This window comes from Lepidochelys olivacea, assembly GCF_965140295.1.
Source record: "Lepidochelys olivacea isolate rLepOli2 genome assembly, chromosome: 26".
In the NCBI taxonomy this organism is placed as follows: domain Eukaryota; kingdom Metazoa; phylum Chordata; order Testudines; family Cheloniidae; genus Lepidochelys; species Lepidochelys olivacea.
The window spans coordinates 13,356,398-13,384,370 of NC_140436.1; the positions used below are offsets into that span (position 1 = coordinate 13,356,398).

General features: G+C 48.9%; 1 protein-coding gene across 1 annotated transcript in view; it reads right to left on the reverse strand.

Moving 5' to 3' along the window:
- LOC311513263 (glycerol-3-phosphate acyltransferase 2, mitochondrial-like) overlaps positions 1–27,973 on the reverse strand; it is a 174,957-nt gene that overhangs the window by 121,617 nt on the left and 25,367 nt on the right. Inside the window, exon 4 of the mRNA XM_084614960.1 lies at positions 25,081–25,229. The gene's annotated coding sequence lies outside the window, so the exon portion shown is untranslated. The remainder of the gene's footprint in view (positions 1–25,080; positions 25,230–27,973) is intronic.

Genomic DNA, 27,973 nt, shown 5'->3' on the forward strand with positions numbered 1-27,973 from the left:
TGCATCTCCTGGCCTCTCCCACCAGCCCCTGAGAACCGCTGGTGTTACCTCCTAATGATGGGGTCATTTTATTGAGCTGAGCTGTTTGCTACTAAAAATTTACTCTAAATTTAGCCCTGTTTTCTGTTGGCAAATTCTCCACTGCCAGATTTTGACTTATTACTGTTACAAAGGATTTGCTGGTTACACTGTACAATTGGTCAACTAAGTCACATGCTATTGTTTCTGTACCCTGATTGCATGGCATACACTTTATTTATATATTTAAAGGGGGTGGGGGGCTCCATAGCCGGTTTTGTAATTTATCCTTGAATGTTAATGTTTGTAACTCTTCAGGTGCCCTGTGAGCCGAGTGAGAAAAAGAGTTTTTTTCAAAATGTGACGGGTTCGGTCACAGAGACCCTCTTGGGACTATCACCTGATGTGCTGGAATTACCTCTGAGCCCATTTTCCCTCCAGCTTGGGACTCCAGAACCCGGCCTTGTTGAGCCAGACATGCCAGCCTGCTGCAGCACAGACCCAGGGTCTGAACCAAGCCCCCAAAGCTGCAGACTTAACTGAAAACCACTCAGTAGGTCACCTATCTCCAACACCCAGACACCCGGTTCCCAATGAGATCCAAACTCCAAATAAATCCGTTTTACTCTGTATAAAGCTTATACAGGGCAAACTCATAAATTGTCCACCCTCTCTAACACTGATAGAGAGATATGCCCAGCTCTTTGCTCCCCCAGGTATTAATCATTTACTCTGGATTTACTAACAAACAAAAATGATTTTATTAAGTATAAAAAGTAGGATTTAAGTGGTTTCAAGTAATAACAGACAGAATGCATCCGATGAAGTGAGCTGTAGATCACGAAAGTTTATGCTCAAATAAATTGGTTAGTCTATAAGGTGCCACAGAATCATAGAATAACAGAGTTGGAAGGGACCTCTGGAGGCCATCTAGTCCAACCCCCTGCCCAGAGCAGGACCAATCCCAACTAAATCATCCCAGCCAGGGCTTTGTCAAGCCTGACCTTACAAACTTCTAAGGAAGGGGATTCCACCACCTCCCTAGGTAACGCATTCCAGTGTTTCACCACCCTACTAGAATCATAGAATCATAGAATATCAGGGTTGGAAGGGACCCCAGAAGGTCATCTAGTCCAACCCCCTGCTCAAAGCAGGACCAATTCCCAGTTAAATCATCCCAGCCAGGGCTTTGTCAAGCCTGACCTTAAAAACCTCTAAGGAAGGAGATTCTACCACCTCCCTAGGTAACTCATTCCAGTGTTTCACCACCCTCTTAGTGAAAAAGTTTTTCCTAATATCCAACCTAAACCTCCCCCACTGCAACTTGAGATGATTACTCCTTGTCCTGTCATCTGCTATCACTGAGAATAGTTTAGATCCATCCTCTTTGGATCCACCTTTCAGATAGTTAAAAGCAGCTATCAAATCCCCCCTCATTCTTCTCTTCCGTAGACTAAACAATCCCAGTTCCCTCAGCCTCTCCTCATAACTCATGTGTTTCAGTCCCCTAATCATTTTTGTTGCCCTTTGCTGGACTCTCTCCAATTTCTCCACATCCTTCTTGTAGTGTGGGGCCCAAAACTGGACACAGTACTCCAGATGAGGCCTCACCAATGTCGAATAGAGGGGAACAATCACATCCCTTGAGCTGCTGGCAATGCCCCTACTTATACATCCGAAAATGCCATTGGCCTTCTTGGCAACAAGGGCACACTGTTGACTCATATCCAGCTTCTCGTCCACCGTAACCCCTAGGTCCTTTTCTGTAGAACTGCTGCCTAGCCATTCAGTCCCTAGTCTGTAGCGGTGTATTGGATTCTTCCGTCCTAAGTGCAGGACTCTGCACTTGTCCTTGTTGAACCTCATTAGATTTCTTTTGGCCCAATCCTCCCATTTGTCTAGGTCCCTCTGTATCTTATCCCTACCCTCCAGCGTATCTACCACTCCTCCCAGTTTAGTGTCATCTGCAAACTTGCTGAGAGTGCAATCCACACCATCCTCCAGATCATTAATGAAGATATTGAACAAAACTGGCTCCAGGACCGACCCTTGGGGCACTCCACTTGATACCAGCTGCCAACTAGACATGGAGCCATTGATCACTACCCGTTGAGCCCGACTATCTAGCCAACTTTCTACCCACCTTGTAGTGCATCCATCCAGCCCATACTTCTTTAACTTGCTGACAAGAATACTGTGGGAGACAGTGTCAAAAGCTTTGCTAAAGTCGAGGAATAACACATCCACTGCTTTCTCCTCATCCTCAGAACCAGTTATCTCATCATAGAAGGCAATTAGATCAGTCAGGCATGACTTTCCCTTGGTGAATCCATGCTGACTGTTCCTGATCACTTTCCTCTCCTCTAAGTGCTTCAGAATTGATTTCTTGAGGACCTGCTCCATGATTTTTCCGGGGACTGAGGTGAGGCTGACCGGCCTGCAGTTCCCAGGATCATCCTTCTTCCCTTTTTTAAAGATGGGCACTACATTAGTCTTTTTCCAATCTTCCGGGACTTCCCCTGATTGCCATGAGTTTTCAAAAATAATGGCCAATGGCTCTGCAATCACATCCGCCAATTCCTTTAGCAGTCTCGGATGCAACGCATCCGGCCCCATGGACTTGTGCACGTCCAGCTTTTCTAAATAGTCCCGAACCACTTCTTTCTCCACAGAGGGCTGGCCACCTCCTCCCCATGCTGTGCTGCCCAGTGCAGTAGTCTGGGAGTTGACCTTGTTCGTGAAGACAGAGGCAAAAAACGCATTGAGTACATTAGCTTTTTCCACATCCTCTGTCACTAGGTTGCCTCCCTCATTCAGTAAGGGGCCCACACTTTCCTTGGCTTTCTTCTTATTGCCAACATATCTGAAGAAATCCTTCTTGTTACTCTGAACATCCCTCGCTAGCTGCAACTCCAGGTGTGATTTAGCCTTCCTGATTCCATTCCTACATGCCCGAATATTTATATACTCATCCCTGGTCATTTGTCCAATCTTCCACTTCTTTTAAGCTTCTTTTTTGTGTTTAAGATCAGCAAGGATTTCACTCTTAAGCCAAGCTGGTCGCCTGCCATATTTACTATTCTTTCTACACATCGGGATGGTTTGTCCCTGTAACCTCAATAAGGATTCTTTAAAATACAGCCAGCTCTCCTGGACTCCTTTCCACCTCATGTTATTCTCCCAGGGGATCTTGTCCATCAGTTCCCTGAGAGAGTCAAAGTCTGCTTTTCTGAAGTTCAGGGTCCGTATTCTGCTGCTTTCCTTTCTTCCTTGTGTCAGGATCCTGAACTCGACCATCTCATGGTCACTGCCTCCCAGGTTCCCATCCACTTTTGCTTCCCCTACTAATTCTTCCCAGTTTGTGAGCATCAGGTCAAGAAAAGCTCCGCCCCCAGTTGGTTCCTCCAGCACTTGCACCAGGAAATTGTCCCCTACAGTTTCTAAAAACTTCCTGGATTGTCTGTGCACCGCTGTATTGCTCTCCCAGCAGAGGAGCGTTGTAGCACTTGTAGATGTACCCAAGCTCACTTTAATCTAGCTAGCTACAAACAGAAGTGAAGCTGCAGCAGCATAGACTTCAGCACAGAATAGCTGCCCGGGTAATTATCCAGGGTCCTGGGTGAGTTTGTATGGCATGAGCTGAAACCTGTGTGGCCCCAATGTCACTACCTCTGTGTTGGCCCTGCTTCCAGATGCTCCTGTAGGGGGTGGATTGGGAGTGTGTCCATGGTGTGGCTGGACTGCATGAGCACTATTCTCTGCTTCCCAAGACCCACAGGGGTCATGGAAAGCAGAGTATAAATTAGAGCAACCCCGAGGCTGCTCTATCTTACACTTGAGGAATGCAAGGGCTCTGCACAGCCCTAGAATACGGGGAATGCAAAATTGGCTTTAAAGCCCCTCTCACTCTGTCCCTGCTCCAAGGCAGGAATGGAATAGCCAAGAATCAGGCACCTGGTGTGGGGGCATGGATAGGATAATAGATGGAGATTCCTGCATGGAAGGATAATAGGAGGTATGGAGCCGCTAGGCAGTACTCCAAGCATGCAGGAGCTCCAAACCACCGGCAATGAGGAGACGTGGAGATCAGGAGTGATGAAAGTCCACGGAACATTTTAGTTCTGGTCCCCGTCCAACCCAGATTCATAGTGATGTCATTTGATTACTGTCCAACACTTTAGATGGCTTGTTTGCAATTCACGTTAATACCAATGTGGCTCTCTGTCCCCCTCTAGTGGCTGGAGGTTTGTATGTCTGCTACTTGCCTCTATGTTAGACAGAAAACGAAGCGTCTTGGAAAATATGTGCCTACGAAAGATTCTGATCATGGGCTGGACAGACGTCTTCCCCACCACAGATAGCTGAGAAGCTGCCAACCGGCAGCTCCTTGGCACCAGAATCAGAAGGAAGCGCTGGCCAGATGTGAGACACATACTCTGGATGCCACCACATGGCCTCCAACATGAAGCTGCCACGTGGAAACCAATGGGTTTGAGGAAACCAGGGTGCCCGAGAGCAACCTTAGGAGCCCTTAGCAGGGAGGGGAGAATAGTGGATCTCAGCCCCATAGAGCAGATGGGAACAGCAGCACATGACAGAGAGGAAAGGAAGAGACAGGTTCCCACCCTATGCACCAGCTTTGGCGTGGGAAGGCTCCACTGCCTCTAGGCTAATGCAGCTGGGCCTGTTAGCGGAATAGGCCGTGGGTTCGATTCCCACTTGTGAGGTTGTTCCGTTCACTGGTTTTCTTGTGGATGAGTGTCCATATCACAACGGGCACCTCACCGTGGTCACAGTCTTTGGCAGCAGCTTCAGCAGAGAACTTAAAGCCTGAATACCACCCGCACACACACACTTCTGAGTCCTGGGGGTCTTTACAGAGCAGGCTTGGAGGTACATAAGGAACAGTGAGACCCCCATTAATTCAGATACCACAAATGTAATCCTGTAATTGGCTGAGCTTGCAAAGACCTTGTGCTCAGTGGCATCTTGGCATAGGTAATACGATAACTTTTGAACGCCGCATCTGATCAATTCCAAAATTTCAGGGTATGGTCTAGACGTCAGTGGCCAGAACCCTATTGACTTTGGGGGAAATTGGAAAACCAAAAGGGGAGAAATGGGGACCAGATGGAGGCCCTGCCATCTGATTAGCAGAGCTACAACTTCAAGCACCTCCGCAATTATCTGTAGATCAAACTGCGAGGTGATGGCACCAATTAATACGTCCAGGCATAACAATACCTCTGTATCTCATCTCCGCTTATCCTCCCAATAGAGTTTAACATGCTGACACGCTACTTATCTCCCAGACAGAAGGAAGAGCTTGGGGCGGGGAATGCAGGGAAGCAGGGAATGGGCCAAGCACACAGCCCCCGCCCGGCATGAAGGGGAAAATGGGGGACCCTGGTGTGGAGGAAGTGGTGAATGGAGCACAGAACCCCCGGTGGGTAGAATTGGGGGACCCTGGTATGGGGGGGAAAGGGGCCACACAGAGACCCTAGCCTGGTAGAGAAGGGGGAAATGAGGTTGCACACAAAGGCCCAGCTGGTGGGAGGCGTGGAAGCCAGCAGCTGATGTCTATCTAGCTCAAACACACCTGCGGATATTAAACTCCGGCCAGGACAAAAGACCAATACAGGTTTCATTTACAAAGCTTTGCTTCCTTTATCATCTGTGCCCGCGGCTGTAATGAGTTTAATTTTTACTGGAAGAGCACAGGGATTGGCGCTGCCTGAGGCTACAGCCCTCTGTGTTTGCCCAGAGCCGAGGGGCTGCTGGGTGCAGGCTTGGGAACAACAGAGCTCAGTGGAGCTGCAGAACAGGGGGATTACGCAGGGCTGGGGAAAGGAGCGGCCCTAATACCGTTGGAGAGTGTAGGGGCTGGCAGATGGGGCTAGTGGAGTGGCTGAGAGCACCCCAGAGCTCACTGTGTTCCCAGGACAGGGACAGCATGGGCTTGCTTAGGGGAAAGGCGGTTTGGACAGTGCTCAGGTCTGAAGCCCCCAGGACTGGGCCAGTACCGGTGGGTGAAGTGCTGGGGAGAAGGGAGGGACTGACAGTGGTGGAGACCCCCAGGATGGGGGCTGACAGTGCTGGAGAATGAGTTGCCTGCAATGTCCTGGGCCCTGGAGGGTGTCGGTGGAAGCCAAGCATCAATAAAAAAAACCTGCCAGGTCCCTTCTCTGTTGCCTGCGAGTCTCTTTTATCTGATAAGGCTCAGCCCTTCCAGCGAGCCAGTTTTTATCTACAAGAAAGCAAGAGCAGCTTGGATGCTAATACAAATAAAGACAGGTTTCAGTCTTTCCACAGTATGCATCCGATGAAGTGAGCTGTAGCTCACGAAAGCTTATGCTCAAATAAACTGGTTAGTCTCTAAGGTGCCACAAGTCCTCCTTTTCTTAATACAAATAAAATAACTAGGAGTATATTCCAGCCACCACCATCAGAGTCTGCGCGGCTGGGTAGGCCGGGCACTGGAGGTGGAGTCAGGACACCTGGGTTCTATTCCACTGCCATGCTGCGAGACTTTCTGCAAGCCACCTCCCTGCTTGATGCCTCAGTTTCCCCATTCATAAAGGATACCCTAAGGGTCTGTCTATAGCACAGCAGGTACGGCAGCCCAGCTATGGTGCCGTGGGGCTGTAGCAGAGATGCCTCCTACATTGACAGAAGGGGTTTATCCCTCAATGTCATCAATCCATCTCTCCAAGAAGTGGCAGATACGTTGATAGAAGAATTCTCCCAGAGACCAAGCTGAATCCTAACACCGCGGGTTAGGACAACCTAACTACGTTGCACAGGGCGTGATGTTTTTCACAGCTCTGAGCGTCGTAGCTGAGTCCATCTCATCTCTATGTGTAGACCAGGCCCTAGATACAAGAGACCTCGGTTCTATTTGCATCTCTGCCACTGCGTTGCTGGGGGACATCAGCCAAGTCATGTCACCTCCCTGTGATGGGTAAAGATCGGGAAAATAATGCTTAGCTCCTTTGCAGTCTAGGGACGGAAAGAGCTAGGTATTATTATCATGGGGGAGCACAGAGGGGTGGCTTCTGTGCAGATGGAGGATAGGATACACCTCCTCGCCACCCCCCACCCTCCCCAGCTTATTTTGCTTCTGACGGTAGCAGCGCTGCTGATAAATCCTGAAATTAACCAGGACGCTCCTGGGATATTTATATCTGCCAGAAACTTGTGTGAGGCAAATGCAGAGATAACGGTATTACCTCCAGGGCCTTGGGCGGCTGGGAGCTGGGGAGGCTGGGGGCTGGCTTAAGTCTTGTTTTCTGTTTTCATCCAGTGCTTTGGGGATCCGGCCAGACCCTCCACCCCGCCTGTCTCCCCAGGTCATCCCCAAAGAGAGACGAACATCACCTGAACATCAGCACTGAAATCAGGCCTGAAATCCTAATCTAACCTTCCAGTTCCTCCACACAATACCCTGTCCCCAGAAATAAGTGGATTGTGTAGAGAGAGGCCATAAGTCATGCCCAGGCTCAGTCACTATTGTCCTATAGAGACTGCTTGGCCAGGGGGATAATGAATGTTCTAGGTTCACCAGTACCAGGTGCTTTCCATGGACCTTTCCTGTTCTATCACCTCCCAAAAAGGGTTAGGACCCCCACCCCAATGTATGCCCCAACTTCCTGTCCTCCCACAACACACAGGAGGCCTGCTGCAAAGAAACTCACCTCCATCTGGATCTAGTAGCAACAGAAGGACCCTACTTCACTTCAGTGGACATTGGGTCAGGCCCCCTTAGCATTGCCAGGCAGGGGCTGCTGCCCCATAGCCCAGTGTGGTGCAGTGGTTAAAGTAGGCAACTGGGGGTCATGTGTCTCCTGGCTCTGCTTCTGACTTGCTGCGTGACCCTGGGTGCCTCGCTTTGCCTGTCTAGAAAAACGGGAGAGGTCAAAGGACATGACTTGGATCACAGCACGAGCAGAACAAGTAATATAGCCGGGGAATCCTGTCCCCAGCCTGACCATTAGAACACACCCCTCCTCAGTGATGAGACAGGAACCCCTGAGTCCTGACTCCCAGTCCTTTGCTTTAACCACTAGACCACACTCCTTCCCAGAGCCAGCCTTAGAAACACAAGAAAAAGCCCTGACTTCCAGTCTCTTAGTCCCTCCAAGAGCCAGGAATAGAACCCAGGAGTCCTGCTCTACCCATCAGACCAAAATGAAGCCGCTCAAGACCTAGTGATTTAGACAGGCACATCTCCCGTGAAATGTGAGGGACAGAGACCCCTGGTCTTTAACTCCTGGTGTCTGCACGAGTTGCCCGCTGGAAGAAAACGATTGCCCAGCAAAAGAGAAGAGAGGCCGGGGCTGGGGAGGGGACGGAGAGACACGTGTCCTGAAGGAGGCAGACAGATTGTGACGAGGATTGTCTTGTCTCATGTTTTATCTCCCAGCTTGTCCTGGGCCCCGGCAGCCACCTCGGCTTGTGTACAGAGATCACCGCACTTGGCTGACAGCATAATAACCTCTATCAGCCATCTTCCTCCTGCACTGACTGCTGTGGGGTGATGGGACCCCAGACCCTGGGGAGGGCTGGATGGACCACGGACCCTGCCCTGCTGCCACCATAAGCTGGCCGTGCATGGGAAACCGTGTTGGAGGCTGTAGACTGTAATGAGCCAGCCGGGAGAGATGAAAGCTGCTGATCCTCCAGAGAAGGCTCCCTGGTTAATTTCCCCTAATTATGTCTGACATTTTCCCATCACTCTGTGAATTTGATTCTACGCGAGAGAGCAAAATGCAAGCCATGCGCCAGGATCCTGCCAGGGCTGGGCTCGTTCTGATCTCGCTCACAGTAGCTTTACACCAGCAACTGCATTGACTTCACTGGGATTTACACCAGTCTGAGTCAGATCAGAATCAGGCCCGGGAGCTTCAGGTGGAGTCACACCTGATTTACACCAGTGTGAGATCAGAATCTGGCCATCTGCAAACTACAGAGAAAGAGAGACGCTCAGAAGGAGAGATAGAGGAACTGATCAAAGGTACAACGAACAAAGTAGCTCAGAAGGGGGCCAAGAGGAATCAGAGCTTCTCTGTCACCTCAGAAAAGCATCCAACACCCTTTTCTCCCATCTTTTTTCTACCTCACAGCCCAGTGAAACAGCTAGTGCAATAAATCCAAGATCACCAAACAGCTTATGCCAGCATTTTAATACTGCTACTAATAATTAATTATTATTTCCATAGTGCTTTGGAGCCCCTGTCATGGCCTGGGACCCCACTGTGCCGTGGAAACACAGAACAAAAAATAGTCCCTGCCCCCAAATGCTTTCAGTTTCAGACAAGAGACAACAGATGGATACAGCCAGACCAATGAGGGAGAGCAAGGAAATGAAGGGGCCACTAATTTAGGCTTAATACACAATCACAAAGGGATACCCAGCACAGAAATCAGTAGCTCTGGAGCGGAGTCACTTCCATTTGGGATTTTGCCCCCCACTATGGGATACATTGCTGGCCCTTTCTCACAAAGGGATTGACCAAAATCGGATGTAGATTAGGAATCAGAGCGAATGCTTCTGGGTCAATGCTGCAGTAGGTTTGGAAAAACAGTAAGGGGTATACTCTCCCTGAGCTCTGCCCACAATCCAAGCTCCTCCCCCTTTGAGTCCCAAAATGAGACAGCACTCACAGTAGAGTCTGCAGATCTGCACAGAATGATTCTCTCCTGTTTCTTGTGGACTGTCATCAAAAGTGTACATGGGCATCATTAGGTTCCAGAGTCAACATCATGTTGATTTGAATGGGAGCAAGCCACATGTCTCAGAACCATTCTCTCATGCTGTCTGCAAGCTCAGGCTGGTTCCACTGCACATTCGAGGGGTTTTCTTTGTGATCAGAATTGCTAGAGTCGTATTGTTTTAATTAAAAGCTCAAATTCTGGCGCACAAGGTAGCAGTCTCCAGGGTAAATTCGAGGCTGGTGTCTCACTTGCATGGTGATTGCCAGTAACAAAAATTGCTGCTTCTGATGGAAGAAATTGCATCTGTCTTATGTTTCTGCACAAGATAAATACGTGTCCCTGGTGCTGCTCTCTCTCCCCTCTTATCCCTCCTTGGGAACCCAGGAGTGTACGAAAACCAACCAGGCTCTCCAATCAGAGTCCCCGGTCTGCACAGGACTAGGGGGCAGAAACAAGGGGCAAGAAGCAAGATGAAACAGACACAGTGGGGCATTTGGTCCCATCCCTCTGCGCAGAGAGTTCTCATTGACTTCAATGGGAACTCCATGCCTGGACCAATTGCAGGATATAATCTAATGAAAAGGGAGAGTGAGCGTGCGAGAGAGAATGGATGAGCAATAGGTGGGGATGGGGGAAGAGAAAGAGAGGACGCTTCCAATGCAAACAGGGGGGCTTCTACCAACAGATAAACAGGTTGTCATGACAACAGATGTATCTTTTAGAGTAATTATTAGTGAATAACCGAATAACAATGAGAGACACAAGGCCAACAAGACTGGTTTGTTGTTGCTCACCACTAAAACACTCTCTGGCTGCTTTAGGAGAAGCAGGGAGTGAATGCAACAATTGAAACACAACCTCATGTGCTGTGTGTCAGCCGTGCTGAGATGCGCCTGTGTGAAACCAGTCCCCACGGGGTGTATCAGAGCCGGATTGCCGACTTTCAAGACAGTCTAACGAGGTTTTACTCCTGTTAGCCCCGCAGAGCCAACACAGAGCCGGATGCCTTATTCCAGCTCGTGCATTGCGACAGAACCATCTCCTAAAAGCCTGATCCAAAAGCCACCGAAGGCAGCAGGCGTCTTTCCATCGCCTTTCGTGGGCTGTGGCTCATTCTGACACCAGAGCCCTTGTTGCTAGCTGTGGGCAGGGCCGGCTCCGCCTTTTTTGCCACCCCAAGCAGCGAAGGGAAAAAAAAAAAGAAAGAAAAACCCGATTGCGATGCCCCCGAATTGCTGCCGAAGAGGAAGAGAGGGAACGAAGGACTCGCCGCCGAATTGCCGCCAGAGACCCAGACGTGCCGTCCCAATAACGCAGGGAGTTCCGCCCCTTTCTATTGGCCGCCCCAGGCAGCTGCTTCCTTTGCTGGGGCCTGGAGCCGGCCCTGGCTATGGGAGAGCCGGTAAGACGGCTTAACTCACAGCCGAGGTGGCGGGGCGAAAAAGCATGGCTTTATTTGTAAACTGAGCAAACCTGAGCTAGGGTATTCCGCGGACAGGTGATCAGCACAGAGCCCCACCCGGCCGTTTTTACAGGGTGACAACGAGGCATTTTGCAAGCTATGGATTGATTCAGCAGCTACAGTGAGAATCCGGGGAGATCTCGGTTTTCTGGTGACCCCCATCTTCACACACAGGGCCCTATTCTCCCTCGACAGGACATCTCGCGAAATACACGTGCGCAACTGTTCTTCAGCCAGCAGCTGGAAAAGCAGCAGTGCCCCTGACCGCACACTGGTCAAAGATCTGTGAACTATGGCTAGAGACCCCATTAAGGGCCTTGGGGACTTTGCTCTTGCCATCGATTTCATGTCGGAAGGGCGCCCAGATACTCCGGGGATGGCGGCAGGATAAAACCCTAAGGCGTGGTCGGCCCTTAAAAGTTATGTTGGCAGTGTTGCCAACTCTCATGGCTTTGTCATAAGTCTCCTGATAACGCTTGTTTCCCTTAAAGCCCCAGCTCCTGGAGCCAAGTGGATATGGGATGCTTTCAGCCTTCGTTTTTAACGAAAAAGTACGTTTCTGGCCCGCGTGGCTGTGGAGAAAGCTTCAACATGTGACCCCCGCGGCTCAAGAAAGGAGAAGGCAAATAAAAATCTATTATTCTGACATACGTTCCTGATCTTAAAGTCAATCTCATGCTTTTTGGTGCGCCTGACTCCTGGTTTTTGAACATTTGGGGCAGGAGACACGGGATTGGTACAACTAGCATAGTCTCAGCCTCTGCCATGTAGACACGGCCTGAACCAGATGCTGCTGGGAGCTGGATTAGATCTCCTTTCAACTGTTGTGACTTCCACCCTTCATTTAAGGTGTCTGTCTGAGACAGCTAAGCAGCCCCATCTAAGACAAAAGGGGAACGCGAGCCCCATGCAGAGGCTGGTCAAGGTTTCCTGGGGCCCTGGGCTGGAGCAAGGGAGTGGTCCCCGGCGCCAGACCTGTGGCCCTGCCCCATTCCTCCCAACTGCAACCCCCGCTCACTTCTTTCTGCCCCCCTCACTCCCTGCTATGGCACTGAGACCAGAGAAGCTCTGCCCCAGGGCTGCGGTGGGGAGTGAGAGCGGGAGGAGATTTTCCCAATGGCCCCAAATTGGCTGGGACCCCTGGGCTGGCCCATGTGGTAATCCGCAACTGGCCCCATGCAGAATTTTGGGAAGGGGTCTGATGGAGGTGGAGAAGCAAAACAGAGAGAGAGACACACACAGCCGGAACAAGCAACTGGGAATACAAGCCTGGAAAAAGTCATGTCTATACGACAGCGACGCACCTCCTGAGCTGCAGCTGCGCCACCGTGGCACCATTGCACAGGCGGAAGGGGTTTTTCTGTCGATGCACCCCTCCGAGAGCTGGTAGCTAGATTGACAGAAGAATTCTTCTGTCGTCCCAGCCAGATCGACACCAGGAATCGACCTAACGACATTGCACAGGGTGTGAGATTTTTCACAGCCCGAGTGATGTAGCTAGGTCAAGCTAATTTTTCAGCGTAGACCAGGCCTAGAAAGAGCATTTCGGGGGAGCTGGCTGAAAGAGTTTCTGGTTCTTTAGTTGTTTCCTGTTTAGTTCCTCCTGAGTTCACAGAAACACATCAGACTGCATCAAAGATACCAGACTCCACTATCAAGTTCTCCTCCTGCTCCCCCCACAGCCCACATCTGGAACAACCCAAAAAGCCCTGCTCGGGTCCCTCCTGAGAGAGTGTTAGAACTAGTCAGCGAGAGCTAAAGAAAGACAAAAGATAAGATACAGAGATAAACAGGGTGGGGAGAGATAGAGAGGCAGAGAGCACAGTGCAGTTTGCGGAAACACTAGGGAATTGAAACTCTGTGGCAGTTTGGCGGAGAGCACAGGAGGAGAGGCCTGTTACTAAATATCTGTGTCGTGAGTCGCATCGCTGTCTGCTTTCACATGCCCTCTCCCACGGATGCAGTAACCCCGACCGGAGCAGTGTCCCAGCAAGGAAGATATAGTGCAGGCAGGACTCAATGGGCTTCCAAGCTGAAGGAGATCAGAACTCTGACCTCTCCAAACACACACGTGCTTAGGAGCAGCTGAGCACAGACGGGTCCCGGGAGGTGGAGCAGCAGCAGGACACCAGATCTGGAGCTGTGAACTCCCCAGCTGCAAACTCCCAAGCTGGACCCTGGCTCTAGAAAGGGCCAAGTGATAGGGAGACAGGGATGGATGAGAGAGGATGCAAAAAGTTCAGTGACTATGTGACCCACCAGAGAGATGATTTCCTGAGCTGGGATACTTGGAGCATTTCCCAGTAAACAGAGAGGCTGTAAAAGGATGACAGGCAGAGAAAGGGGAGGAGGGTGGAAGAGAGACCTGGATTGCCCCTGGGCCCAGCTTTCTGATCCCAGTCACAGCCCTGATCATTACAGTTATCCCAATAGCGCCCAGAGGCAGAGCTGGGCAAGAATCAGTCTTCCCATCCCATGAGCATTTTCGAGATTTTGAAAATTTTTCCCATCCAAAATTGGGGCCAAAAGTCAAAATCTCCAAAAAAACCAAATTGCAAATGGAAAATAAAAAAGAATTGTAGATTGGGTCACTCAGAATGTTTCATTCAACCTTTTTTGGGAAACCCGTTTTGCCTTAAATGAACTTACATTTCTAAACAAAATCTCCATTCGAACTGAGAAACGGAACTATTTTCGTTTTAAAAATGTCAAAAGGCCAATTTCAAAGCATCCTCCCTGTCCCATCCCGTCCCCCCCCGCCCCCCCAAAAAAGTGAAACGGGAAATTTGTTGAAACCGACCCTTCCCCGCAAACAGGTTCGCTTTCGACGAGTGGGCCTTTTCAGACCCCCAAAAAGGTTGGTCAGCGATTTCCCGGCTGGCTTACTCCAGAGGCTCCCGTCAGAAGTGAGGCTCCAACACATTTCATGCTGCAAAGATAGTTTCATGCTCCAGGCGTAATAAATAGAGAGAATAACGTTTACACACACCCACAGGGAGGCAAATTCCCTTTCCCAGCTGGCTGATTCAACCAGGGTTGCCTACAGTAGCAGAGGATTGGACTCAGTGACTCAGGAAGTCATGTCCAGTCCTCTGCTGTGCTATGCAAACTGATCCCAAGGCCAGTTCTCCAGCTCCAACCGATTTCAGTGCCAGTTGTGCGACACCGATTGACTGACTCCTGATTCTCTGCCACCATGTGGCCCTTCACGCCTGTGCCAGGCAGATGCAAAGCACTCTCCTGCTGAGCTGGCCGCCTTGGGAACCCACTTTGCACAGGTTGAAAGGATGCCACAGGGAGCAAGATGGCAGAGAATCCAGCCCCAGGTCTCCGAGCCGGATCCATTCCAGCGCTCGCTGCCGAACCAAAGGCAGGTCCAGTCCCAGCTGCGTGGTAAAAACTGATCCCCCTGCTGTGCAGTTGACTATAAGTGAATCTGACCTCAGTTCTGCACTCCCAGCTGACCCTGCTGCCGTCTGCCCTGTCTGATACTGGCTCCCCTGGTGACACTGGCTCCTGATTGAATGCTGAGGCTGCCTCTTGGACTTGCATCCATCCCAGTGCCAGCCACCCTGATGACTCCTGAGTCAAAGTCACTAGGGATGGGCCACAATGCTCAGCTCCAAGTGCCCACAATGCCTAGAGGTGTTCAGAGCTGGGGTTTCACAATGGGGACAAATTAATTCCTTCATTGATGTAATCTATCTATCCATCCATCCCCTACACACCCATCTGTCTATCCATCTGTTCATCCCCTACACACCCACCCATCTATCCATCGATCCCCTACACACCCATCCAGCCATCTATCCATCCATCCATCCATCCCCTATCTCCTACACACCCTTCCATCCATCCCTCTATGCACCCATCTATCTAATCCAATCTATCCATCCATCCATCCCCCTACATACCCATCCATCTATCCATCCATCCATCCCCCTACGTACCCATACATCTATCCATCCTCTACATACCCATCCATCTATCCATCCATCCATCACCTACGTACCCATCAGTCTATCCATCCATCCAGCTACACACCCATCCAACTATCCATCCCTACACACACCCATCTGTCTACCCATCCATCCCTCTACACACCTATCCAACTATCCATCCATCCCCTACAAACCCATCTATCTAATCCAATCAATTCCATCCCCAATTCCAATCAATCAATTCCAAGTTTTTGGAAAATGTAGGGGACAATTTCCTGGTGCAAGTGCTGGAGGAACCAACTAGGGGCAGAGCTCTTCTTGACCTGCTGCTCACAAACTGGGAAGAATTAGTAGGGGAAGCAAAAGTGGATGGGAACCTGGGAGGTAGTGACCATGAGAAGGTCAAGTTCAGGATCCTGACACAAGGAAGAAAGGAAAGCAGCAGAATACGGACCCTGGACTTCAGAAAAGCAGACTTTGACTCCCTCAGGGAACTGATGGGCAAGATCCCCTGGGAGAATAACATGAGGGGGAAAGGAGTCCAGGAGAGCTGGCTGTATTTTAAAGAATCCTTATTGAGGTTACAGGGACAAACCATCCCGATGTGTAGAAAGAATAGTAAATATGGCAGGCGACCAGCTTGGCTTAAGAGTGAAATCCTTGCTGATCTTAAACACAAAAAAGAAGCTTAAAAGAAGTGGAAGATTGGACAAATGACCAGGGATGAGTATAAAAATATTGCTCAGGCATGCAGGAGTGAAATTAGGAAGGCCAAATCACGCCTGGAGTTGCAGCTAGCAAGAGATGTTAAGAGTAACAAGAAGGGTTTCTTCAGGTATGTTAGCAACAAGAAGAAAGTCAAGGATAGTGTGGGCCCCTTACTGAATGAGGGAGGCAACCTAGTGACAGAGGATGTGGAAAAAGCTAATGTACTCAATGCTTTTTTTGCCTCTGTCTTCACGAACAAGGTCAGCTCCCAGACTACTGCACTGGGCAGCACAGCATGGGGAGGAGGTGACCAGCCCTCTGTGGAGAAAGAAGTTGTTCGGGACTATTTAGAAAAGCTGGACGAGCACAAGTCAATGGGGCCGGATGCGTTGCATCCGAGAGTGCTAAAGGAGTTGGCGGATGTGATTGCAGAGCCATTGGCCATTATCTTTGAAAACTCATGGCGATCGGGGGAAGTCCTGGATGACTGGAAAAAGGCTAATGTAGTGCCCATCTTTAAAAAAGGGAAGAAGGAGGATCCTGGGAACTACAGGCCAGTCAGCCTCACCTCAGTCCCTGGAAAAATCATGGAGCAGGTCCTCAAGGAATCAATTCTGAAGCACTTGGAGGAGAGGAAAGTGATCAGGAACAGTCAGCATGGATTCACCAAGGGAAAGTCATGCCTGACTAATCTAATTGCCTTCTATGACGAGATAACTGGCTCTGAGGATGAAGGGAAAGCAGTGGACGTGTTGTTCCTTGACTTTAGCAAAGCTTTTGACACTGTCTCCCACAGTATTCTTGCCAGCAAGTTAAAGAAGTATGGGCTGGATGAATGGACTATAAGGTGGATAGAAAGCTGGCTAGATCGTCGGGCTCAACGGGTAGTGATCCATGGCTCGATGTCTAGTTGGCAGCCGGTATCAAGTGGAGTGCCCCAAGGGTCGGTCCTGGGGACGGTTTTGTTCAATATCTTCATAAATGATCTGGAGGATGGTGTGGATTGCACCCTCAGCAAGTTTGCAGATGACACTAAACTGGGAGGAGAGGTAGATACGCTGGAGGGTAGGGATAAGATACAGAGGGACCTAGACAAATTGGAGGATTGGGCCAAAAGAAATCTGATGAGGTTCAACAAGGACAAGTGCAGAGTCCTGCACTTAGGACGGAAGAATCCAATGCACCGCTACAGACTAGGGACCGAATGGCTCGGCAGCAGTTCTGCAGAAAAGGACCTAGGGGTGACAGTGGACGAGAAGCTGGATATGAGTCAACAGTGTGCCCTTGTTGCCAAGAAGGCCAATGGCATTTTGGGATGTATAAGTAGGGGCATAGCCAGCAGATCGAGGGATGTGATTGTTCCCCTCTATTTGACATTGGTGAGGCCTCATCTGGAGTACTGTCCAGTTTTGGGCCCCACACTACAAGAAGGATGTGGAAAAATTGGAAAGAGTCCAGCGGAGGGCAACAAAAATTATTAGGAGACTGGAACACATGAGTTATGAGGAGAGGCTGAGGGAACTGGGGATGTTTAGTCTACAGAAGAGAAAAATGAGGGGGGATTTGATAGCTGCTTTCAACTACCTGAAAGGGGGTTCCAAAGAGGAGGGCTCTAGACTGTTCTCAGTGGTAGCAGATGACAGAACAAGGAGTAATGGTCTCAAGTTGCAGTGGGGGAGGTTTAGGTTGGATATTAGGAAAAACTTTTTCACTAGGAGGGTGGTGAAACACTGGACTGCGTTACCTAGGGAGGTGGTGGAATCTCCTTCCTTTGAGGTTTTTAAGGTCAGGCTTGACAAAGCCCTGGCTGGGATGATTTAATTGGGGATCAGTCCTGCTTTGAGCAGGGGGTTGGACTAGATGACCTCCTGAGGTCCCTTCCAACCCTTATATTCTATATTGTATGATTCATTCATTCCCTACACACCCATCCATCTATCCATTCATCCCCCTACACAGTCATCTATCTAAGCATCCATCCACCTACACACCCATTTATCCATCCATCCATCCCCTACAAACCCATCTACCTATCAACCCATCCATCCCCCTACACACCCATCCATCCATCCATGCCCCTACACACTCATCTATCTATCCATCCATGCCCCCCACACCTTTCCAGCTTCCTATCTATCCATCCATCCCCATACACACCCATCTATCCATCCATCTACCTATCTATCCATCCATCCACCTACATACCCATCTATCCATCCATGCCCTTACACACCTTTCTATCTACCTGTCCATCTATCCATCCCCTTATGCACCCATCTATCTATCTGGACATTCACCTCCTGCCCCTCACATACACCTATCTACCCATTCATCCCCATACCTACCCTTCAAGCTAGCTATCAGGGTGTTGTATTGCCATCTTTGCCACTTCTTCCTTTCAAGGTCAAAATTTTGATGGGAGGAGGGCTTGAGGGTTTGATTTGTAATTTGGTTTAGATTTTATTAATTTTGTCTCTTATTTTTGGTCGGTTGGGGTTTAGCGGCAGAAGTGGGGTTAGTGCTAAGGTTTATGGAGAAAAGGGGCATCAGTGTTGGGGTTAGGGCAGAAAGGGAGTCAGTGTTAGGGTTTGGTGGCAGAAGCTGGGTCATTATCGGGGCATATTGGGTAGAAGGTGGATCAATGTGAGGGTTTGGGGTGGAGAGCGGGGGGTCAGTGTTGGAGCTTAAGGGCAGAAACGGGGGAGGGGTCCATGATGTGACTGTCATTCCTACAGCAGAAAGGCTCTTTCAAAGGGGAAGGGTTTGCAGAATCTCCTAAAGACACTCAGACTCTGGGTTGGCCTGATCCTTTCCAGATGCTTGTTCCGTAGCCGGATCCTCTCCACACAGGTGCTTTGCCCCCAGTTCTCACATGCTTGCTCCTGAGCTTTGGGATCTGCACCGTCCCAGAGAAGCGCAGCTGTTGGGCATCAAGCTGACGTCAGTGGGACGAACCTGACCTACGGCCTCTACAATCCCCCAGTCCTCAGCGGAACAGACCCTGCACGTGCCAGGAGAACACCCCCTACAGAGGGAACAGAGGGCAGCATCTGCTGAGCCCAGAAAGGAAATGTCAGCCTATTCCGTTTTGTTTTTTTTTAATTAGGGGATCAAATGAGCCCAATCACAGATGATGGGCGTACAAAGGAAAATAAACAAACATGTTTGTTCTGCACTCATCTGACTAGCAAACTCCTCCTCCACACCGCTCCCCTGTCAAGCTTCCCCGTTTCCGATTTCCTGGAGCTAGGAGCAACTGAGGTTCAGCGTATTAATAGTAACAGACAGTGACAAAACAATCTATGTTAGAGTAAAGCCAGTGGGAGGGGGAGACTTCGACTGCCTCGATCTGCTGCGATGGCCCCAAACGGGGCTTGGAAAGGAAAATAAACCAACTTTGGAGCATGGCATGCACATATCATTTGAAAAGCCTCCAGAACTTCCTATGCCCACCCTGAGTGCAATGTCAGAATCCAGGGCTGCAGAGGAGCGGTTCTGTCATTGGACACAGAACAATAATCTAGACCAATAATGCATCTAATTTGAGAGAGAGAGAATGGTCATACAGGGTCAGTCCAATGGTCCATCTAGCCCCGTATCCTGTCTTCCGACAGTTGCTGATGCTTCAGAGGGCATGAACAGGACAGGGCAATTATCGAGTGATCCATCCCTTGTCATCCAAACCAAGCTTCTGGCAGTCAAAGGTTTAGGGACACCCAGGGCATGGGGTTGCATCCCTGTGAATCTTGGCTAATAGCCATCAGTGGACCTATCTTCCATGAATGTATCTAATTCTTTTTTGAATCCAGTTATACTTTTGGCCTTCTCAACATCTCCTGGCAATGAGTTCCACAGGTTGACTGTGCCTTGTGTGAAGAAGTACTTCCTTCTGTTTGTCTTAAACCTGCTGCCCATTAATTTCATTGTGTGACCCCTGGTTCTTGTGTTATGGGAAGGAGTAAATCACACCTCCTTTTTCCCTTTGTCCACACCAGGCATGATTTTATAGACCTCTCTCATGTCCCCCCTTAGTTGTCTCTTTTCTAAGGTGAACAGTCCCTGTCTTTTTCATCTCCTCTTGTATGGAATCTGTTCCAGACCCCTCATCATTTTTGTTGCCTTCTCTGTACTTTTTCCAATTCGAATATATCTTTTTTGAGACGGATCTCCCAGAACTGCATGCAGTATTCAAGGTGTGGGCGTAGCATAGATTTATATAGTGGCATTATGATATTTTCTGTCTTATTATGTATTCTTTTCCTAATGGTTCCTAACATTCTGTTCGCTTTTTTGACTGCTGCTGCACATTGAGTGGATATTTTCAGAAAACCATCCACGGTAACTCCAAGATCTCTTTCTTGAGTGGTAACAGCTAATTTAGACCCCACCATTTTATAGGTATACTTGAGATTATGTTTTCTAAGGTGCGTTACTTTGGATTTATCAACACTGAATTTAATATGCAATTATGTTGCCCAGTCACTCCCTTTCATGAGATCCCTTTGTAACTCTTCGCTGGCTGTTTTGGACTTGACTGTCTTGAGTAGTTTTGAATCATCTGCAAACTTTGTCACCTCACTACTGAAGTCAGGCCTGTAATTGTCAGAATCACCTCTGGAGCCTTTTTAAAAAATAAGCTTTATATTAGCTACCCTCCAGTCATCTGGTCCAGATGCTGATTTTAAGTAATAGGTTACATACCACTGTTAGTAGTTCTGCAATTTCATATCTGAGTTCCTTCAGCACTCTTCGTGATTCTGGTCCTGGTGACTTATTACTGTTTAATTGATCAGTTTGTTCCAAAACCTCCTCTATTGACACCTCAATCTGAGACAGTTCCATAAATTTATCACCTAGCAAGAATGGCTCAGGTCTGGGAATCTCCCTCACATCCGCTGCAGTAAAGACCAATGCAAAGAATTCATTTAGCTTCTCCACAATGGCCTTGTCTTCCTTGAGTGCTCCTTTCGCACCTCGATCGTCCAGTGGCCCCACTGATTGGTTGGCAGGCTTCTGCTTTTGATGTGTTTCAAAAAATTTGCTGTTAGTTTGTGTGTTGTTTGCTAGTTGCTCTTTAAATTCTTTTTTTTTTTTTTTTTTTTTGGTTTGCCTAATTATACTTCTGCACTTGGCTTGCCAGAGTTTACGCTCCGTTCTGTTATTCTCACTAGGACGAACTTCCCGGTTTAAAGGATGCCTTTTTGCCACAGACAGCCTCGTTTACTCTGCTCTTTACCCACCATGGCATATTTTTGGTCCTCTTACTATTTTGTTAATTGGAGGGTTACATTTAGTTTGAGCCTCTTGCGACATTCTATACCTTGGGGGAGCGCCCTGCAACCCCCATATTCCTCATTTACATATAATTGTAATCTTGCATATAAAGCATGCTGTGTGAGGTATCAGGGGAAAGGTTATGATCTGGTGAAAGTCACTGTTCTATCTAAATATGTATATCATTAGTGCATATGAAGTTATAAGATTGTGTTGTATGGTTGTCAGTAAAACATGCTGTAAATTTGGGAAGTACCCAGATACTAGCTCTCCAGAGACAATGACAAGGGTGGTAAACAACACTCAGGTGGGTGCTGAACAGACATCGCCAGCCATTGTCCAGCAGAGGAGTTACAATTCAATGACTCACTCACAGGAGACACACTGGGGTATTGCGTCACCTTGTGATTCAGCAACACCCACCAGACATGCCTGGACTTGTGTTCTCCAAGCACATGGGACTAATAGTATAAAACAGAACACAGGGGCCCCATGAGTCAACAGTATGCCCTTGTTGCCAAGAAGGCCAATGGCATTTTGGGATGTATATATAAGGGCATAGCCAGCAGATCGAGGGATGTGATTGTTCCCCTCTATTTGACATTGGTGAGGCCTCATCTGGAGTACTGTGTCCAGTTTTGGGCCCCACACTACAAGAAGGATGTGGAAAAATTGGAAAGAGTCCAGCGGAGGGCAACAAAAATTATTAGGGGACTGGATCACATGACTTATGAGGAGAGGCTGAGGGAACTGGGATTGTTTAGTCTGCAGAAGAATGAGGGGGGATTTGATAGCTGCTTTCAACTACCTGAAAGGGGGTTCCAAAAAGGATGGCTCTAGACTGTTCTCAGTGGTAGCAGATGACAGAACAAGGAGTAATAGTCTCAAGTTGCAGTGGGGGAGGTTTAGGTTGGATATTAGGAAAAACTTTTTCACTAGGAGGGTGGTGAAACACTGGAATGTGTTACCTAGGGAGGTGGTGGAATCTCCTTCCTTAGATATTTTTAAGGTCAGGCTTGACAAAGCCCTGGCTGGGATGATTTAGTTGGAGATTGGTCCTGCTTTGAGCAGGGGGTTGGACTAGATGACCTCCTGAGGTCCCTTCCAACCCTGATATTCTATGATTCATGCTTGGCCTTTCTCCTACCCCCACCTACGCTGCAAGCAACAAGGACACTGAGAAGACTGAAGACTCCAACAGAGGGGACTGGCCCAGGTTTCAAGTGTGAAACTTGTGTACTATGAACTGCAATATCCAGTGGGCTGAGAAAAACTGCTTAATCTAGATGTTCCCAGTCTAATAGGGATGAGAGTTTAGACTGTGTGCTTATATTTTCTTTTCTTTTGGTAACTAACTCTGCCTTTTTGCCTATCACTTATAATCACTTAAAATCTATCTTTTGTAGTCAATAAACTTCCTTTACTGTCTGTCGTTACCAGTGAGTTTGCCTGAAGTGTTTGGTAAATCTGCTCAGGTTTGCAAAGACTGGTCTACGTCCGCTTTCCATTGATGAAGTGGTGAACCAATTAATAAATTTGCACTGCTTGTCTTGAGCAGTGAAATACAGTATATGTTTAGGGTAGGATGCTGGGAGCTGGGGGGGATTTGGCTGGTGCCTTTCTCTGTGTGATTCATGAGTGGCCCTGGGAGCATTCATGCACTCTAGCTGGGTGTGGGGCTCCACATACGGTTGTGCTGAGTGATCACAGGGCCTGGAGGGGTTTGCTGCTTGTCACTAGCAAGGCATTGTGAGAGAGAGCCCAGGCTGCAGAGTGAAGGGGGCATGGCAGTACCCCAGTCCAAGGCTGCACCTTGGGGATCCCGTCACACCTTTATCACGGTGTTCTTAAATAGTTTCCATGAACTGAAAGGCATTTCACTCTTATGACTGTTCCTTTTAATTTCCATTTAACTAGCGTCCTCATTTTTCTGTAATTCCCCTTTTTGAAGTTAAATGCTACTGTGATGGGTTTCTTGGTATTTTCTCCCCTACAAGGATGTTAAATTTAATTACATTTTGGTCATTATTACTGAACAGTTCAGCTATATGCACCTCTTGGACCAGAACCTGTGCTCCACTTAGGACTAGATCAAGAATTGCCTCTCCCCTTGTGGGTACCAGGACTAGCTGCTCCAAGAAGCAGTCATTAAATTTATGGTGTCTAGAAATTTTATCTCTGCATCCCATCCTGAGGTGACATGTTCCCAGTCGATAAGGGGATACCTGAAATCCCCCATTTTCACTGGGTTTTGTTTTTGTAGCATCTCTAAGCTCCCTGAGCATTTCACAGTCACTGTCACCATCCCGGTCACATGGTCAGTAGAATATTCCTACTGCTACTCTTACTATTCAAGCTTGGAATGTCTATCCATAGAGATTCTATGGTACAGTTTGATTCATTTAAATTTGTTACTATATGTGAGTCTATGCTTTCTTTCACATGTAATTGCCACTCCACCACCAACACGACCTACTCTGTCATTCCTATATATTTTGACCCCTGATCTCACCGTGCCCATTTGATTATCATCTTTCACCAAGTTTCTGTGATGCCTCTTATATCAATATCCTCAGTTAATACCACACACTCGAGTTCACCATTCAAAGCATTTTAGACTTCTAGAATTTGCATACAAGCACTTATAAATTTTGTCAACACTTAGTTGTCTGCCTTCATGTGATGTAACTGAATGGGACTCTTTTTCATTTGACTGTTTCTCTTCGGTTTCTAGCTGTACTTTATCAACGTCTATCCTCTCCTCTTTACGAGGATATAGAGAATCCCCGGTAATAGATCCTCCCCTAAGGGATGTCTCTATCCGAACCGTGTGCTCCTCCGCACCTGTCGGCTTTCCCCCAGCCCTTTGTTTAAAAATTCCTCTACAGCCCTTTTAATTTTACATGCCTGCAGTTTGGTTCAATTTTGCTTTAGGTGGAGCCCACCAGGTCCTTCTGGGGCACTCTGAAAAATGAGAACCCAAATCCTGAGCAAATTCCATGCACCCTGCATCCCACTTCTGCGTGCCATGCACAGCTGTTACTTTCACAGCCTAGCACTTCCACCTTCCATTGTCTACACAAAAGCTGCTGTCCCAGACTATAGCACACAAGTTCAAAGCCTCAGCAGATCAATACAAACCCATCACCTTCAGTGACACCTGTGTAGCCCACTTAGTGCTAAGAGTATGCGCACAGATGTCACTGGAGGCATAAGGGGGAGACTACGTTTGCACAGAGGAGGCAAGGAGGTAATTTGGCCTGCAGAACCTCTGTTGTTGATGATGATGTGTGGGACAGAAAGAGCCTAGCTTGACTTTCAGCTCCCAGGGAGAGCTTGCGGGAAAAGCAATGGGAACAAATGCCTTTTTCCTTGCAAAGTGAACAACCCTGATACAGGATCCAGTGAGACTCGGAGTGTTGACCCTCATGTGGCTATTTGTATAAACCCACCTTGCCAGAGAAAGGCACACTTTAGTGTCATATCAATCTGAAACCTCACACATGGTTCAAGCATCACTTCCACCAGGTCATCACCGCCAACTTCAGTGCAGTGACTCCCAATTTACACCAGTGTACGTGGGAGGAGAATCAGGACTCTTAGTGCATCTCCAATGACATGATGCAATAATGCCTGCTAATAATCTCCACTGGACACCCAATTGAAACAAATCCATTAGAAGGGAATAAAGGGCCGTATAGCCTGTTGGTGCAAACTGTCAGAGCTTTACTGAGTGCAGCTGACAAGACACCCATTTACACCAGCGAGGAAACTGGCCCAAAGTAATGAAACTCCAAGCACATTGCGGTAGTTTTTCACCAGTGTCACCTGGCCAACACAGGCTGGGAGAGCTCTGCGGCCAGCATGCTCAGTCCCTAAGGGCTCTGTTGGGACTCAGCAGACCTGCGTTCAATTCCCACCTCTGCCACAGACTCCCCATGTGACCTGGGGCCAGTCACTTACCCTATCTGGGTCTCAGTTCCCCATCTGTCACGTGGAGATGATAGAACTGTGCTCACTCACTAGGCTGTCCTGGAGGGCACATTCTTTAATGACCATGAGGTGTTCTGATACTAGACTGACAGGTCAAGGGCTCCACTGTGCCAGGCAACCTACAGAAAAACAAATTAACACTGAACTCAAATAGCCACTTGGGCACTAAAGTGCGTAATATAAGCAATACTTCTTTGCAGAGACCCTAGGCAAACACTGTCAAGATTAGGGCCCTGGCCAGCCAGGTTCCTTGCATTAGGGCAGGAGTGACTTCCTTCCTAGACTTGGTTTCTCCCAGAACTGGCCCCTAGTAGACACAGCCAGCCCTTTTTATCTAGCCTGCTGAGCCTTTATTGGCTTCCACCCGCTTCCGGCTCTTCTAGGCACTGAAGAACCAACTCTCACTGTTCCTGCTAGCAGCTGATCATGGGAGGCTTCTCTAGGCAATCTCCAGAAGGTCCAAACTGGCTGCTCTTGCCTTCCAGCAGGACACCTTCTTAGGAAGGGTTGCACCAAGGAGGCAGGGCCTCGAGCAGGGGCAGCAAACATTTGGTACAGTCCGTCACAGTTTCAGGGAAACTGCACCTGTATTCCACCTACATGGTCCACCAAGGCCACCCATTCTAGCTTCCCGGCTCCCAGCAGTCACCCATCTTAGGTGGCAACCCATGTCTCTCTCCCTCCTGCCCGGAGCTTTTTACGGATTCCCAGTTCCCAGCCTTACAGTGTGATATCCCCAGGAAGCCAGACTGGCTGAACAGGCCGGTGTCTGCACTTTGCTTACTCTCTGAAGGCTATGAACAGCGTAATTACCAGCAGTCAGAAGTTTCCAAGCAGCTCTTTCTAAGCAAGCCCCTTTATTCTTAAGGTAAAAGCATGACAGAGAAAACTCATTGAAACAATCAAAGAACCTACACGCCTGCTAGACAGCCGAGGTCAATCCCCAGTTCCATCCTCAGGCTCTGGTAGGTATCAGCCTTTCAGAACCCATGACTGGGTTTTCCCCGTGGTTACATGTTCGTAACTCTCAGATTCCTGGGCAGATCAGTCGCTTCTCTATACAGCTCGGGTCTTTGATCTCCAGTCTCTGGCAACAGGTGATCAGCAGACATTCACCCTCTCCTCAGGGAAGAGCGTAACCAAAGGTGGGGAATGTGCATTAACCTCTCCCTAGGTATTCCTCAGGAAAGCCGCTTCCCATTTATTGTTCCAAAAGTCCATTCTTGTCTGGCACATTTGCAATATAGTCCTTTGAACTCCCAGGTCTCCCTTCTGTCACCACCTCCCCCCACCCCCAGAGAGGTGACATACAATCCCGATCCATAATGCATAAACCCTGAATTTAATACAATGGCCCCCAAAGATACTTACATTTAATTCAGTAAAGTCTCCCAAGGATCTGGCAGGATGTTGCCATATCTATCAGACACCCCATCACATGAGGGTAGGTAGAAATGTGGGGGAACTATAGGAGACCCCCTGGACTTTCTGGGGGAAGTTATGTCCCCAGAGACCTCTTTACATTGTCTGCTTATGTGAACCATGCCTGGAGAGAATTCCACTGAATGCATCCGATGAAGTGAGCTGTAGCTCATGAAATCTTATGCTCAAATAAATTGGTTAGTCTCTAAGATGCCACAAGTACTCCTTTTCTTTTTGCGAATACAGACAAACACGGCTGCTACTCTGAAACTGTAGTGTAGTCACTTCTCACCTCATAGTTATCAGGGTGGAGCAATTTGCCAATTTCCTCTGTCTTTATTTTTAAACAGATTTCAAAACTTACCAGAACTATGAAACTCTTCCTTCCTATGTCAGAGGCAAATGGAGAGATGGTATCTAGCCCGGGGTGAAAGTAACTTAAGGGACTTAGTGGTACACAGGGTGGCCGGGGTCCTGAGCAACCAGAAGGGGTGGGGCCTTAGGAAGAAGGGCTGGGGCTAGGGCCAGACTCCCCCAGCCAGCCCTTCAGCACTGTCCGGCCAGCGCTGATTTAAAGGGCCTGGGGCTCTCGGCTGCCACTACCGCTACCCCAAAGCTCCGGCTGCTGCCGGGAGCCCTGGGCCCTTTTAAATTGCCAGGACCCCGGGGAAGCTGCCCCTTTTAGCCACCCCCAACAGCGGCCCTGCTGGTACAGTTGGCTGTGTACCAGCTCTTATCGGTACGCCGTATCATACCGGCTTACTTTCACCTCTGTGTCTAGCTGGTGTAAATGGGAGTAAATGGTGTAAATGGCAGCACCACTGGAGTCCATGGGGCCAGATCCTCAGAGGTGTAAATCAGCAGAGTCAATGGTTGGGTGTACCAGCTGGGGAGCTGGCCCCTTCCCGGGGCTGTGTTCATCCACGTGAGATGATCAGCGAGTACTTCAGAGCCTCCTTAAATCAGTGCCCGGGAACGCTGACGCTGAGTTAGGGACACTCTGAAATACTACATCTGATCAACTTTAACGCTGGTGAAAGTTGCTGTATTGACAGCCCTCGAGAGCGGAGTCCACCTGTTATCGGGTGCAGCCCTGGCAGCAGCAAAGCGTGAGTTCCCTGCACTGCCCAGAAAAGTCTGTCCTGAAAGGACCCTCGGTGGTGCTCTATAAGAGCGGCCCTACTGGGTCAGACCAAAGCTCCATCTAGCCCAGTGTCCTGTCTGCCCACAGTGGCCAATGTCAGGTGACCCAGAGGGAATGAACAGAACAGGAAATCATAGAATCATAGAATATCAGGGTTGGAAGGGACCTCAGGAGGTCATCTAGTCCAACCCCCTGCTCAAGTGATCCATCCCCTGTCGCCCATTCCCAGCTTCTGGCAAACAGAGGCTAGGGACACCATCCCTGCCCATCCTGGCTAATAGCCATTGATGGACCTAT